We start from the raw sequence: 17,200 nt of genomic DNA on the forward strand, positions 1-17,200 counted from the left end.
ATGCTGAGCTGTGAAACTACAGGACAACATGGCTGTTAACATGCATACTCAAAATAGGAATTATTGGTAAGGTTTTTTGTAATATTATTGGTAATATTTGATAATATTTTCATGAAGAACTTGATTTTTCTTACTGCCTCTACTGAAGCAAATTAGTCATCATGCTGGTTTTGGCTTGGACAGAGTTAACATTCTTCATAGTAGCTGGTATGGGGCTGTGTTTTGGCTTTGTGCTGGAAGCAGTGCTGATAACCCAGGGACGTTTTCGTTCCTGCTGAGCCGTGCTCACACAGAGCCGAGGCCTTTTCTGCTTCTCCCCCCACCAGCGAGGGGGGCACAAGGAGTCGGGAGGGGACAGAGCCGGGACAGCTGACCCCAGCTGAGCCGAGGGAGATTCCAGCCCATAGGACGTCATGGGGGAAGACGAAGGAAGGGGGGACGTTGGGAGTGACGGCGTTTGTCTTCCCAAGTGACCGCTTTGCGTGCTGGAGCCCTGCTGTCCTGGAGACGGCTGAACGCCTGCCTGCCCCTGGGAAGGGGTGGGTGGATTCCTTGGTTTGCTTTCCTTGCACTTGTGGTTTTTGCTTTCCCTGTTCACCTGTCTTTATCTCAACCCAGGAGTTTTCTCACTTTTACCCTTCCGATTCTCTCGCCCATCCCTCTGGGGGGGGGAGTGAGCGAGTGGCTGTGTGGGGCTTAGTTGCCAGCTGGGGTTAAACCACGACAGTCATTCAAATTCATTGTATAATTCTTATAATGCAGAGACTCTGTCCTCCTTTACCTTTTCAATTAATTTACTGCAACTTGGAAATATCCACAGCAGTAACATTTTTTTTGAAACCATTGTTATTTTCCAGTGCTTTATGATTGTATTTCCTCAGTGAACTTTTCCTTTCTTGAAGTATTGTACAAATATCTGCATTTGAGTCATTGTCTGCAGTTGTGAACAACATTTATATGTCATGTGCATTTTAATTCCTTAACAAATATTGTAGGCCTATGATTATGATATCTAAAATTCATATCTCCTGTCAGTAGTTTACCTGGTTCATCAGATAGACAACCCAGAAAAACATAAAAATTCAGTGGAAAAAAGTTTGACTTCACCTAAAATCAAACAGAACAGAAAACAATAAAGATTAGTTACCATATGTAGTGCTGGAATCAGACCTTTTTATGTTGACTTAAATTAGGGTAGCTTGATGTGTCCAAGTCTTGAATATGAATGCAATGTGTCTCACAATCACAGAGTTTCTCAAATAACAACAACAAAAAAGTATTATATTTACTGAAAAAAAGATGCACTGCAAGTTCCGCCTCTCAGTTCCTCTCCCCCAAAATCTATTAGTGGCTCCAAAGCCACTAGCGCTTAGATTCCAGCCCACCTCTCCATGACCTAGTGTAAAGCCCTCTAGCACACCAGCCTTCCCACTTCACATGCTCTACCTCACCTCTCTTCCCTGGTGATCAAATTGCCAGCACAGCATCGATGGCATTTGGTGGGATCACAGATATTGTACCTGTCTAGTGAGAATTCTGGATTTAGGTTCTTCTTTCTCCATCTGCTGTGCTGGCACACTTCAGGCCAATAATGTTTCATCATTATTTGATGAAACAAAATAATGAATATCTATAACCACTAATTACATGCACACATAAAAAGAAATAGTATTTTGAAGCAGTTCCTCACTTTTGTTTATTGCTTTGGAATCTCCAAGGGGTCTCACTTCTTCTTTTCAGGCTCTATCAGGAAGGAGTTCACATACCTAAAACACTATTTAGAGCTTAAATTAGCCTTGTTAAGGAAGCAGTAAGGTTTGTATGACTTCTGTGTTAGGACAAACTCTACAGTCCCTCAGTACTTTGTTGAGCATGAGGCATGCTCTTGCCTCACAGGACAGCTTTCTTAGTCATTTATCCCTTGACACTAGAATGTAACTTTGAGATTTTTGTTTTGTTTTTTAATAGACAAAATAAAGATGGCAGTTACAGATGTTTATAAGAGACCCATGTGAATATAAGAATTAATGTCATATTCAACCTCCTCACATAGAAGTAAATGTTCATAGTTTCTTTCTCTCCACTTAAATGCAGCTGGCTGTCCATGTGCCTTTAACTGATGCAGCTCTCAGATACTATGCAGCAAAAAGTTTTTCTTTAGTAAACCGTGGTAGTTTTCTAGGAATAATCTCATTTTCCTCTAGTGATCACAGTCACATTCAATTCTTTCTCCCCAGAGCTAACCACCTTTAACTTTTCCTGGATGCCATTCTGGCAGTACCTTTCTGCTAAAGAAGGGACAGTGCCACCTGTATGAAGATTCCAGTATCTCTGCACTTGACTCGCCTACTAGTGATTCCTTGAGTTATGAGTAAAACTGCTCCGAGTCTATAGCCATCAACAATTTAGTATAAAATGCCTCCATCCGTTGAAACTTAGTATTTATTTCAACATCTAATATGAAGAATACTCTTCACACAAATGTGTGATTAGTATTAAGCCATGTAGCTCTTCTCTGGCTCTTGGTGGAGAACGTTCGTGATGGCAATCACCTACTTCACATTGGACTCAAATGGCCTGGATCTCCTGAACTACTATTGAGAAACACTGTAACTTAAAAAAAAAGAAAAATATCTAGAAAATGTAATAATCAGGAAGGTAAAGTAGTAAGAAAAATAGATCAGAGAGGACAGATACACATTGAAGAAAAATAGATTTTTTTCTTGGTGCCAATTTAACTCAACCTAATGGAGATAGATCAGACAAGAAATGTTTGCTTCCTTCAACTGGCTATAAGAGGGGACTGGGATGAGTAGCACAGATGCAGAAGTCTACCATGAAGTGAGATGAATTGACCCTGGATATTTCACAAGAGGCTTGTCATTTAAGCATTTGCATTTAAAACAAACAGCACTGATTTTTCCCTTTTTTACACCATTGATAAAGGTTTAGAGAAGAGTAAATAACATAAAATGGTAAAGCTAATAAGAGCTTTATTTTCTTTTTAGAAAAATAGGTTTTAAGATCAAATCAGAAAGATACACTCAAGTGTAGGTCCCTTATCAAAGGTGATCAATATGTAAATAGAAAAAACTACATCAGGATGAAACAAACCTTTGTTCACTGGTTTTCTTCCATACTGAGTGTAGCCACTGATGTCCACCCTTTGTGGTTTGTAAATTGAACAGATGAAATAATATCTGTAAAATTAGAAAATGAAATTGAGTTATTTCCTCTTCACTAGAAAAGGTACTTTAGGAAAAACAAAAAGGAAGCTTCCATAAGTATCTTTTTAGAAAGCATTGTGTCTGTGACACCATCTTTATAAAAGTGGAGAAAATTATCCTACTTTAAGGAGAGCAGAAAAATTAAAAGCAACTTTGAAAAATTCAGAAGCTGTCCATAGTGAAGATGTTTTAATAAAATGGGAAAAATGGAATTTGTAATGTTGTGCAGTCCAAAGGTTGAACCAACACCAGAAGAGGCTCTACTTTTTAATTAGAATCTCATTCACAATAGAAAAAAAAAAATCAGGAATATTATTACTTGAAGAAATGTGTCAAAGACAGGAAGGAATACTGGTAGGGAGAGTGTGCCTTGATATTCAGTGAAGATGCAACCAGGACATGTGAGTATATTTTGAGGTATCATATAAATGGGCTTGGCCACTTCTTATCAAATTGTAGACTAAATCAAATATAAAATTACATTTGACAGTATGCAGTGCAAACACATTGATTTAGAAGCTGATGAAAAGTTGGGGGTTTATCATTGGAGATGGCAGAGGAACGAACTGGATGTATGGGTCAAACACAGATGATCATAAGCCAAAGAAAGACACAACTGAGAAATGGAAGTTGAGAGTACGCGTAGATGGATGTGAGGTGCTCATTTCCTTGGAACTGGGAATCTTAAACTACCCTTGGGTTAAGAAGTAAAGGTGCAACAAGTCTGAGGGAAATGAAAACACTTTATGGCTCCTGTCCCCTTTCTCTTTTCCTGCTGTTTTTCTGTGCAAATCGTCGAATATATTTGTTCTAGCTTAAAGTATCCATGGCATATAAACATTACATTCTTTTGATTCTTGTCCCAGAGCAGAACAGAATTGCTATAATCATTTGTTATGAACTAACACAGCTCTCAGGCACGTAGAGCTGTTGTTGTAAATGTAGTCTGCAACTCTTCCATTTTTTAGGCAAGGTTTAAATGCCTGTGTAGTTAAATGCCCACAGCTCACTTTTACTGTGCTTGTAAACCCTGGCAGTTAAAACAGTTTGCCAGTCTGTTTTCTCTACTCTTCAGTCAGGTCTATTAGCTAACCTGTTATCCCTCCAAATGTGTTCTTTTGCCTTTCTATTATGTGCGCTCTCTAGACTAAAGGAGCATTCACTATGTTGGCCGCAGTCAGACATGCCTCAGTTATTCCTTTCCAAAGCTAACAACACAGAATACAGACAGGAGATAAAAGATTTACAGAAAACCCAAGCAGATTATGCTGTCAGGTAAAGTGCTGACACGGTATGGAACCAAGCCCACTGCCAGAGGCTGCATAAGGCACGGAGCTCCTATCATTTACACTCAGAGAGAGATGCTGAAATGCAAGTATTGAACTGCAGACTACAAATGCTATTACCGTGAATATCAGTGGACTTTTCCAGGAGTCTGAAACACGGACAATAGCTGTGTTTTCATTAGTCTTTATTCTTGCTTATATTGTTGGGAATCTATGGTGATATGAAACTCTGGGATTTCTGGAGACAGTAGATCTCCCTAACACATATGAAAAGGCAGTCAGGTATGAGTGGCACAGTGACATTCGTGATTTACCTCACTTCTTGGACAATGGCTTTCTCTCAGTTAAATGCAAAGCAGATCAGATGCTTAGGAGGTGCAAAAGGAACTGAACTGTGCTGCAGGAGCAGAAATAAATGGCCTACGACAGGGAGAGAAAGGAACTCCATGACCTGGCATTGCCAGTGGAACTGCTGTACTGGGGAAGCACCCCAGTGCTTTCATTTCCTTTACCCTCCACGCCTCCTAAGTGCACTACAACTTACTAAGTTTCTGTGGCTCTGCACACATCCAATTGTTTTCCGATAACATCTTCATTCTTAGCCAACAGCAGAAATCAACAAATTTAATTAAAGCAAGCTTGCAGCTCATGCTTTGGATTTATTATTTCAAAAGAATCCATTTTGTATAATATATATACATATATGTGTGAGCATGTATATGATAAATATACAGTCAATGCATTATGGGCATTGCATATATATATTTGTGTGTGTGTGAATACTGTATACACAGGCATATACATAATATATACATATATATAAGTTTTATGTATTTTAATATACATATATATGTAATGTCTATAGTGCATTGACTTTTCCCCTTTGCACTTTGCCAGGAATCTTGCAAACAAAATAATCTACACTTTCTGCCATGTGGTTCCCCTGATTTATTGCAAAGTACTAGAATTTCTAGCTGAAGAACTAGCTAGTCTGCAAACTTTGAAGCCAAATAAAAAACTAGTAGCACGTATTTAGCACTGACTTGTTTTTCTGCCAGAAATAAATGGTTATAACTCTCAGTTTTGTTAATTTAATTCCCAAACAACTTGGGGGGCAGTAAACTCCTTCTGTAAACTAGAATTAGTATGGAAAAGCTCATTACTGCTAATGTTTTCTAAACCTCACAGTATTAAAGTCTTTTGCAACCCCTGTGAGATGCAAAGTTTGATAAGAGGTTGCCTAGGTACAGCTCAGACACTAGACTGACTGAAAACTGTGCTGTCAGTGTAACATTTACACTTGCATACTCTGTCAACAAGAGTGTTTATCCAACAGAATTACAAATATTTCAAAGAAACGCAAACAGATTTACAGGGAATACCAAAACCATAAATTTAAGACGGAAGCAATGAAATAATATTTCAACGATCAGAATTAATACCTCCTCTGTCTTTGGAATATTTTTTCTATTAACTACTTAAAAATGTTTGTTGTAAGTCTTGCTAACTAAATTTTAGCATCCATTGTTTCAAAGCAGCTACTCTGTCATTTTGACATTTCAGATTCCCAGTCTACAATTTATCCATATGATCTAACACAGCAGGAAAAGAGCTCATGTGGACAGAAAATATTATTATGGGAAACGAAAACAGTTAGTTCTGCCTAAGAAGTAAGCCAGAGAGAGTAGTCATTCTGACAGATGATCCCTGAGGGCATACACTGAAAGAAAAATATGTAGTTGGAAATACTTCTGGAGTGTCATATACATGCATATTATAGTGTCATGGCTGACTTTTCTGACCTAAAATAAACCTCTGTTAATGAACACTTCCCCTATCCATTGTTTCCTGATGTGAATGCACCAGAAGTCTCTTCCTGCTTCTGTGTAAGTGAAGAGATAAGAGAAGCATCATCATACCAAAGCCAGTTTGCAAAGAACATTCATAAAAGCATTTCTCTTTGCTCTCCTTTGCAAAATTACATAATTACAGTCTTTTTCCTAGAATGTTTTTTCTACAAATTAACGAGAAACAAATTCAGGTGACTGTATAAGCAGGTTTTTTTGGGGGGGGCACGGTATTTCTAATGTGTAAGCTCCAGTGATGTGTCTGAGATGTCCAAGGAGTTTAAATGTTTCTGGTTTATGCATGATATACATATATAATTTAAACCAAAAGAGGAAAGAACATCATATAAAGATCTAACAGTATAAAAGTTGGCCTCTTCCCTCCCAGTAATCATGTGAAATACAGCTTACTTGAATTTTGCAAGTAATAGGCAATACATGACCAAAATCCAACATATGACCAAAAGACCAAACAACGTATGCTCAGATTGTGCAGTCACTATATTCTTACGACATTTTCTTTACATTATGGATCACCTACTTCAAAAGAAACAATTGTCAGGCAAATCTTTTTCCTAATGAATAATACAACATACACCATTAATTTTTCATACCAGGAATTCAATTTTAACACAGACAATATGGAAGTGCATATTTATCCACAAAAACACATTGCTGAGAAGGTCTCACAGTACTTGTACCAGCAATAGTTTGCACGGCAGGGCTGGCCCACTGTAACACACCTGCAACCAAACCCAAATATCTATCACATGGGAAGGAGGGAGCTGTTGGGCTTAGTTAAATTTGACAAAGGTTGGCTTCATTTACCTCCTCTCTGACAATCACAACTTTTTAACAAAACACCAATGTCTGCAGCCCTGACCCAGACATCCTGTCTCCAGAGCTAAGCTGCTTTACTTTCCAATAGTGTATCTTCGCCTGCCAGGCTAGCATAGTACCAACAATAATGAGCACTTACGTAATGCAGAGCTTTAAGTACTTCTGAAAATTGTTCAGTTATCCTCTGAGATACCTTATTCTGCCATTTGGTTATGAGTATTGCCTAGAATCAACAAGGCCATTTGTTCTAACAGTACCATGTCCTGGGGCTTGCATGTCTTAAATCGATGTTTCCAGGACAAAGTGCAGAATAAACGTTCCTTATCCTCACCAATTGAACATATAAAACATGTTGATGACTCCTTTCCATCATGTGTCCAACTAGGGTGGATGTGTAACAACTCCCTTAATGTTTCACAGTGGCAATCATTGACTCCTACCATATGTATCACCCGCACCATTCTTCTGAAATACAATATTTACATAGGGGTTTTTTTAAGTCTTATCTGTCCATTTTTATTTTTTCTAATTCACAGTTCTTCTTGAACAACATGTCAGCAGTTGATAGCATGTTAATCTGGGCTATTCCATAGCAACCATGCTAAATATGGATCAGTGTCTGACTGCATTCATTTTCAGTACACATTTTATTAGTCTGATTATTTTTTTTCCACCAGCCTATGTCACTGGGTTGTAAGGACTAACAGCTAAATATCTAAATCCATATTTCACTGTAAACTGCCTAAATCATGCCCACATCTATCAACAAATAGACCCCTGTGAATATACCACAGCTGAAAAAAACCCAGAAATGATACACCTTATCTACTGTTTGTCCAGTAGAAGGAAAATAATCTAATGTAAATGAATAATTTGTCTGGTGAATGCAAACCTGTTTATACTTATTTGCTTTATTTACTTACAGGTTGGTGTATATAAAAAGCACAAAGTTTCCTCAACGTTGTTGTTTTTAGGGATGAATATAGTACTGGGGGGGTGGGTGGGATAGAAATAGGAACATGGCATGCAGAAAGACTGTACAAGCTTGCAACCACTTTCCACTACCACCACCAAAGAATGCTTAGAGCAGTATGGTATTAACTGGGGTGCAGGGAAGGCCAGTTTTTCTCAAATAATTTACGAATTAGAATCTGGAGGCTGTCAAGCAAACCACTTCAGAGAACTTTTGCATTCTTCTGGCATGCACAGGGATCTGCTTGGAAAACTCCTATTGGATACAGTCCTTCAGCAAAGAGGGTTCCAGAAGAGCTAGGTGATTTCCAGGGATCACCTCCTACAAGCTCAGGAATGGTCCATCCTGATGAGTAAGAAATCAAGCAAGGGTGGCAGGAGCCCTTCATAGATAAGCAAGGAGCTCCTCAAAAAATCCAAACTTAAAAAGGAAACAGACAAGAAGTGGAAGCAGGGTCAGGTCACACAGAAGGAATATAAAGACACTGTTTTGTGTGCAGGGATGGTGTTAGGAAATGTCCAGCAGGAGCTGAATCTGATAAAGGACACGAAGGGCAACACGAAAGCCTTCTACAGATAGATAAGCAGCAAAAGTAAGACAAGGAAAAACACAGGCCCACGGCTGAAAGGGGTGGGACACCCAGTGACTTAGGACATAGAAAAGACTGAGGTATGCAATGTCTTCTTCAGCTTGGTCTTTACTAGTTAGACCAACCTTCAGGAATGCCAGCTCCCTGAGACAAGTAAGAAAATCAGGAGCAAAGACAACTTACCCTTGGTGGAGGAACAATAGTTTAGGGAGCACTTAAAACAAACTGCACATACTTAAGTCCATGGGGCCTGACGGGATGCACCCGTGAGTCCTGTGGGAGCTGGCAGATGTTACTGTGAGGCCACTCTCCATTCTCTTTGAAAGGTCATGGCAACTGGGAGAGGTTCCTGAAGACTGGAAGAAAGCAAATGTTACTTCAGGAGGGACAAGAAGGGGGACTCAGGGAACTGTAGGCTGGTCAGCCTCTCTTCGGTCCCTGCCTGGGAGCATGATGGAGGTAAATCCTCCTGGAAACCATTTCCAGGCACATGAAGGATGAGGATGGGGAGTATTCAGTACAGATTTATGAAGGGGAAATTATGCTTTACCTACCTGGTAGTTTTCTACAATGAGATGACTGACTTGGTAGATGTGGAGAGAACAGTGGATGTTGTTTACCTTGAGTTCATTAAGGCTTTTGACACTCTCCTGTAGTATCATTAATGACAAACTGATAAAGTATGGGCTAGGCAAATGTACAGTGATGTGGACTGAAAAGCAGCTAAACTGCTGGGCTCAAAGGTATGGGATCAGCAGCATGAAGTACAGTTGGAGGCAAATCACTAGTGGTGCACCCCAGGAGCCAATACTGGGACAAATTCTATTTAACATCTTCATTAATGACCTGGACAATGGGGCAGAGTGTACCCTCAGCAAGTTTGCTGATACAAAACTGGGAGCAGTGTCTGATACACCAGAATGTTGTGCTGCCATCCAGAGGGACCTGGACAGGCTGGAGAAATGGGCCTACAGGAACCTCATGAAGTTCAACAAAAGAAAATGCCAAATCCTGCACCTGGGGAGGAATAATACCAGACACCAGTACAAGCTGGGGGTGAACTAGCTAGAAAGCAGCTTTGCAGAGAAGGCTGAGGGGGTCCTGGTGGACAAGAAGTTGGACATGAGCCAGCAATGCACCCTTGCAGGAAAGAATGCCAAAAACCTCCTGGGCTGCATTAGGCAAAGTATTGCCAGCAAGTCAAGGGAGGTGAGGCTCGGCACTGGTGAAGCCATACTTGGAGCGTGGCATCCAGTTTTGGGTTCCCCAGTACAAGAGACATGGACTTGTTGGAGTGAGTCCCATGCAGGGCCATGAAGATAATTAAAGGATTGGAGCATCTGATATATGAAGAGAGTCTCAGAGAGCTGGAACTGTTCAGCCTGGGGAAGAGAAGGCTCAAGAGGATCTTACCAATGTGCACAAATATTGGCGGAGGGCCGGGGGGGAAGATGATGAAGTCGTACTTTTAGTCATGGTGCTCAGTTTAAGGGTACAAAGTGAGATACTGGAATTTCCACTTCAACAAAAGGAGAAATTTTTCCACTGTGAGGGTGGTCAAACACTGCAGCAGGTTGCCAGAGAGGTTGTGGAGTCTCCATCCTTGGAGATACTCAAAACCAGACTGGGCATGGTCCTGGGTAACCTGCTCTAGCTGACCCTGCTTGAGGAGGGGGGGTGGACTAGATGATCTCCAGAGATCCCTTCCAACCTCAGCCATTCTGTAATTCTGTGATTATTTGGTGTTAGGGGCTGGAAGCATGCCATCCTATTCAACCTGTTCTGATCGTTTCAATCATTCTCCAGAGTATCTTAAATTGAGCAGCAGATTGGACAGTTCATGTCCTATTTCATCTGATACTGGCTATACTCTTTGATTTAGGTTAAAACATGCTGCTGTAAAAATTAACTTTGTAATTTTTGCAGATTTTGTAAAGATTGTGTCTGCAACCTACTTTCATTTTCTATCCCATTTTTAACAGCAGCAGCAAGTGGTTTATAATCAGTTTTATCCAGTCTTAGTTAAAGACCTGAAATTTTCTTATATGCATCAAGTTCTCTGTTCAAACTGATTATATACATCTTTATGTATTTGGAGCTACTGAAACAGAGTAAGAGTAATATGACTAAATCCTAACAAGCAAAAAGTAAGGAAGATGAATCAGGCCTGTTCTTTTCCATTTTCTCAAAGGCCAGGTTTTCCAGCATAGATACACCCATTTTCAGTGCAGGTTTCACAGTACAATAATAAATATCTTGGGATGAATTATTCTTTCAATTTTCATTAGTGCTCAAAATACCTAAACCTCTAAACTTGATCTTACTTCTTTAGAATAGAACTGTATCCCTCCCTGGAGAACTAAATTTTGTACTTTTGTACTGACTGAGAATTTGAACTTTTGTAAGTTTTCATTTTCTCAGAGTCTTTATCTGCCTTGCATGTCCTTGGGGAAACACTGCTCAACAGCATTCTCAAGACGCTGGGTCAAGCAACAAAACTGAGTAAAAATTTCCAAGTATAATCTGTCATTCCCATGGACACTCTCCTTGCCAATTAGGGCAGACACCTTGGTGGTGATCTCAGCTGCGCTGTGATCTACATGTACATGTCCTGTGTTAATTTCTTCCAGCTCCTTTTTGTTCTCTATTAAGGGCTTCTCTGTTCTCTGGGAGACATTTTTAAACTACTTAATTGTTCTGGACCTCTGAACCCTTGGTGAGGATATCCTCCTGATAATAGCACAAACTTTGGTGCATGGCTAGTCCAGTAACAGCAGCTCTTTTCTTTTGCATTACAATATATCACTTTGAATTTGTTACTCACCAATGTACATATATCATATGCTCCTTTAGGAGGAATGTGCATCCTCCAGCTTCTATTGGTTTAATTTTTTAATATATCAGTAGATCAGACTGCTGTCTCTCCTGTTTTCATTCATTCATTATGACTTCCATGGTTTGAAAACTTCTAATTTTTTTTTATTTTAGAGATTAATTCCAAATCTTCCAGTAATCAACCCCTCTCTCTCTAAACTTGTCTGCAGTGCCAGCTGTCAAGAATAACAAAACCAGGAGAAAGTAAGCCTCTCTGAGAGAGATTTTGTGTATAAAGGGGTGGTGAGTTGGTGTCTGCTCTACCGTGGACCTCCCTGGGCTGCAGGGGCACAGCCTGCCTCACCGTGGTCTTCATCACCACGGGCTGCAGGGGAATCTCTGCTCCGGCGCCTGGAGCACCTCCTCCCCTCCTTCTGCACTGACCTGGGGGTCTGCGGGGTTGTTTCTGTCCCATACCCTCACTCCTTTCTCTCAGCTGCTGTTGTGCAGCGTTTTTTACCCTTTCTTAAATACGTTATCACAGAGGTGTCACCATCATCACTGCTTGGCCCAGTTTTGGCCAGCAGCAGGTCCACCTTGGAGCCACCTGGAGCTGGTTCTGTCCAAGATTGGGGCAGCTCCTGGCATCTGCTCACAGACACCACCCCTGCAGCCCTCCCCACTACCAAAACCTTGCCACATAAAGTCAGTACTCCTTGCGTTTTCAAAATCTATCATATTCAAACACATTAGTCTGTTCCGCCCGAGTTAACTGAAACTTTGTGAACTCAGTCAGTGTTTCAAGACACACGACAGTCAAAAATAAAGCTGCTTCTTTCCTTTCAGTTGGCCAGCCATAATCTGTTGGCTGTCTCTTACAACTTCCAATAAAACCAGTGCCAATGTTTAAGTCTTAGTTTGCCATGATTCATATAAACTACTCCCTTCTTTGTTCTTAAAAAAGTTTCTGTATCTATTTTTGCAGTTCACAAACACACATACACACACACACACATAAATATGCACACATATATATTTATATATAAGTGGATTACACTTCACTAGGAGAAAAGCTTTTACTCCGGAGAATTATATATATGCTAAGGTTTGCTTTCTTGAATTAGTGCTTGTTTAGCCTCAAGCTCTTTACAAATGGAATAATGTTCTAGAGGAATAGTTAAAGTATATGGTTAAAGTATGAAATAAGTGTGGGAGTTAACTTGAACATCCCAGGCAAATTCTAACTCCGCCAATTGCACCTTCTATTACACCTTCTGTTTCAGCTCCATCTTTTTATGTCTGAGTGAATGATAATGAGAATTGTAAATAAATATTTGTAAAGTTAATTGTAAGCACATCTTTGGATTAAAGTTTAAAAATATAATCAAAAACTGAAAAGTACACAAGGGGGCTGGCGTAGTATTGCAGAGGCAAGTTTATTTCTGATATTCCCTAAATTTTAAGAGCATCCCTTTGCAACCTAATAACAATATATGAACAGAAGTGCGTATAGGTGGATAAAATATAAGGTAAGGTGATCCTTCTGTGGAGTCAGACATGAAAGTCCTACTTGTCCTAGAATTCAAAATGTTTTAATTCTCAGACGAGCTAAAATTGACATTGGAAGTGACAATACGGACATGCTTTGTGTTTAAACAACAAAGACAATGTTAACTTTTAGAACAGAGAACAAGGTACTGACTAAACTAACTGCGTCTTTAAAGATGCCAGACACAATTCTAGGAAGTTTATCAAAAGTATCCATTTTTAAAAACAATTAGGTATAGAACATGAAAGAAAAAAATCTTGCCAAGATTTTAATTAACTTCTGCAAATACTGAAACCTGTATTTCATTTAGGCATTTTTAACTTGCCTGTTGCCATGCTATTATACCTAACATATATTCACATATATACACTTGACTGTGTAACTGCTTGTACATAAGCAATGTAGCTGTGGTATGTCTGTATGTATGTTCAAAATATAAGTCATCCCATCTAAATGATTTGGATTAATTTTCACATGAAAACTCTACTTTCATTTCAGTTGCCCCATATGAAGAAATCTGTTCTTTAAGGGGGAAATCATTAGACATTCTTCAATTTCTGCAGTCGCTCTGCTCTTCATTCTCTGAAAATATCTGTTCTCTCAATTGACAGTAATGGGACCATGCTAACGCAGCTTCTAGACAACTTCCTGAAAGAAAATTACTATCATATTTGAAATAATAGTACTACTACTTACTACTAATGGCTTTATACTAAGAAAATGGCTGTGGGTTTTTTTATTTTTTCTGAGTGAAACAGAGCCTTAATTAAATTTACAGCCAGACCCAATAACCAAATTATAAACCAGTATAAAAACTAACTGCAGGCTAATAAGAAATATTAAATTGTTCAATATTTAATTAAATATTAATTAAATTTCATTAAAGTTTTGTAAGAAGAGGCTCAAATTGTAATGCTTAGGTAATCGTCATTAAAAAATGACATATTTTTGAAGGAGAAAAAATAAAGCATTCATTAGCACAGAAACAGAGCTTTGCAATCTACCTTTGACTCAGCCTTGGCTAGGTGACTTCATCCATCTATTCCTCTGTATAGTCTCTTACAGTAACACCTAAATGAAAAAACAAAGAAGAATCTTTAAGCTTACAAATTCTTTGTTTCCTATAATCATATTGCCTCTGGTCTTCAATAATCCTTAAGTGCTTTTTAAAAAAAAATCTTAATTAAATTTTCTTCTCCTGGAAAACAAACAAACAAAAGAACTGTAATGTTTCTTCATTTTGAAACATTTATTATTACAAAGGAAATGTCATGTTTTGTGAAAAAGCTTAATAAAGACCAGTGAGCGCAAGAGAGAAGAATTTAGCAATGTCAAGAATAATAATTAATGTCCTTCCTTACAAAATGAGCAAATAAGCAGTAAAGCGGTTTTGGATTTTTTTAATGACATTTAAGTGATTTGGTTTTGGTAATAATTAGTCAAAATCCTGAAAAGAATTTTCCTCATATCTCTTCCTTCGTATTTCTATCCCACCTTCTTTTATTCTGTTCTCATAATATTCCGTAAACCAGCATTTGAATGTGAAAAGATGATTTAAAGTCTTTCTCTTCGCCTCATCTGTGCTGGTGTCTATGATTCCTTTTGTGTCATTTTGCTAACTGAAAATGATTATGTCAGAGCGCAGCTCTCCTCATAAACATCATGTATCTTTTGTATGTCCAAGAGAATGGAGTCCATGTGACGTGTTTTAAATTAGATTAAAATAGTGTTTGGAAAAAACATATATTCTCAGCTTTTAAAAAGTATTATTAATTTGCAGCATAGGATTTTTTTGAAGAAGATCGTGAGATACGATTCTGATGAAATCCCCCCTATTTCATGCGATTACTTCTTTTCCCAACACATCCAGTCATCAATGTTTACAGAGGGGAGCAGCAGGTAAGAAGAAGGTGAAATACATAGAAAATAAAAGGAAAAATAAAACCCCAGCACCCCAAAATTAGAATTTTTGTAGCTGTATTTAGTCAAGTACAGCGTTTAAGACCAGAAATTTAAAACCCGTTTTTACTTCAAAACTTGGAGAAGCGAAATTTACCCTTCATTCCCCAGAATTAAAAAGAAACCGCCATCTACCGCGTAATTAACGCGCGATGCAAAAGGGTCTCGGCTCTGCCGTCAGCCCGCTCGCCTCCGGACCGTCACCGTACGCAAGCGCGACACCGTCTCCCGTCAGAGACTCAACCTCCTGGAAGTACCGACGTCCCAGCAGACGAAATTATTAACCCGAAGCACCCTCGCGCAGCCGCGGTGCCGGCCTCGCCGAACTTCCAAGGCCGCGGTTCTGGCCGTATCCCCGGCGGGGCCGAGACCCGCGGGGGCGGCCGCCGCTTCGCACCACGCGGGGCCGAGGGCTCCTCGCCCCCGGGGGCTGCCCCCACCGGCCGTCCCCTTCCCGCCCGCCGGCGCCTTCCTCCTTCCCTCGGGACGGCGGGGGGCCGGAGGGCGGCCTGCCCCGAAGCGGAGCCGCCAGCCGGGCCGCGGGTTTTCCCCGCGGTCGGCCCCGTGGGTACAGGCCGTTGGGCACCGCCACGGGTAACCCGCGGGGCTGCGCGTTGGTGAGCTCGGGCTGGGAAAAGCTGCCGTCAGCGGCTTGTGGGTTACTGGTTCTGCCTTCGGAGAAAGGGCTGCGCCGGTTAACGTCTCGGGAGTCCCTGGAGAAAACTTCCCACCGCTCTGTGTCCTCAATGACCTCAAACGTGGCTATCGAAGTGTTCCTGAAAAAGAACTGTTCATCTGAGAAGCCACGCTGAGTAAAGAGTTCCAACCAAAGTTTTCGTTCTTTTTTTTTTTTTTTTTTAAATTACCACAATTATCGTAAAATAAATATACCTAAGATGTGCAAAAGACGTAACCAAATCTGTGAAAGTACACGTGCACATCTGTTTTTCAGTGATTTTAATCATTAAATTCATAGAGATGGATGAACTGTGCTCAGAAAAAATAAAAGGTAGCACCGATGTAGTAATGCAATGGGAACTGACACTCTTTTTGTAGGCAAACTACGGATTGTGTTTGCAGAGTACTAGACGTTATTTTGAGACAATCAAAAAGCTTTTGACAAACAAAAGAAAATCAATTGAATTCAAATTATCAAACTGAAGTGAACGTCATCTGAAACTTCCTTCTACGGTTCCAGTAAAGGTTTTGGAATTTGGGGGAGTTTCACTTTAAAAATTCAATAAAAACACAGAAAGCAAATTGGAATCTTAGAAACAAGAACTTGAAATTATAATTTTCAGCCTGCCTGCAATTTTGTATTGTATTTCTTGGATGTCCCAAGCTCGGTATGTTCCCTCTATTGAGCATATCTTTAAACTTCCTGAAGTTAATATAACTGTTTACATGCTTAGTTAATGAGGGTTCCTACATACCTTCTTAAATTGTGGCCTACAAGAAGTAGCTCTCATTAGAACTATTTGCAGGCTACTATTTTTGTGTTTATTGCAGGCCTAATTTGTCATTCACTAAAATACACACTCCCCAAGGACCCTTCTAAGAATCAGATAAATTCCTGAGTCCTTTAGAATGTAAAGTTTAGAGAAATGGAGCAGTATTTGTAATACCATTTTCCCTTGAAATTTCTTAGAAACTCATTTATCCAAACAGTGTTAACACAATTTGGTATTCATGCACCCCATTAATGGATTCCTCATTGAGAGGTATGAGTCAAATGTGATTTCTAGTCCCTGATCCAATGATTGCTTAATATGAAATACTGAAGCTTTCCTTGGAAGCAAACGTTGGTCTACTTTGTGGTAAGTGAGTGTACTAACCAACCGACTCACTATGATTCAACTAATACTTTCTTGCAGGACAAGTAGAACAATGCTGTCAGGAAAGGCAGACTTTTTTTTCCTATCCCTTCTGTTCCCTCTCTTTGCAGGTCCTAACATTTTAAATCTCGCAGGGCTGAAATTTAAGTTTGTTGGTGAAAGGGAAAAAGGCCATGACAGGTTAGAGAATAGCTCGAGTGAGGATGTCCACACGTTGGCCATGGCATTAGAGCAGAGCAAGTCATCAAAAGAGCCTGGCTCTCTACCCAGCTGAGACTGGG

At 39.8% G+C, this 17,200-nt stretch overlaps 1 long non-coding RNA gene across 1 annotated transcript in view; it reads right to left on the minus strand.

Moving 5' to 3' along the window:
- Positions 1-701: 701 nt before the first annotated feature.
- Positions 702-17,200, minus strand: part of LOC115336150 — a 35,475-nt gene continuing 18,976 nt past the window's right edge. Inside the window, exons 2-5 of the long non-coding RNA XR_003921637.1 lie at positions 14,130-14,196; positions 3,115-3,200; positions 1,691-1,774; positions 702-1,107 (exon numbers count right to left, since the gene is read on the minus strand). This is a non-coding gene — a long non-coding RNA (uncharacterized LOC115336150). The remainder of the gene's footprint in view (positions 1,108-1,690; positions 1,775-3,114; positions 3,201-14,129; positions 14,197-17,200) is intronic.

This window comes from Aquila chrysaetos, chromosome 26, assembly GCF_900496995.4.
Source record: "Aquila chrysaetos chrysaetos chromosome 26, bAquChr1.4, whole genome shotgun sequence".
Classification (NCBI taxonomy): Eukaryota; Metazoa; Chordata; class Aves; order Accipitriformes; family Accipitridae; genus Aquila; species Aquila chrysaetos.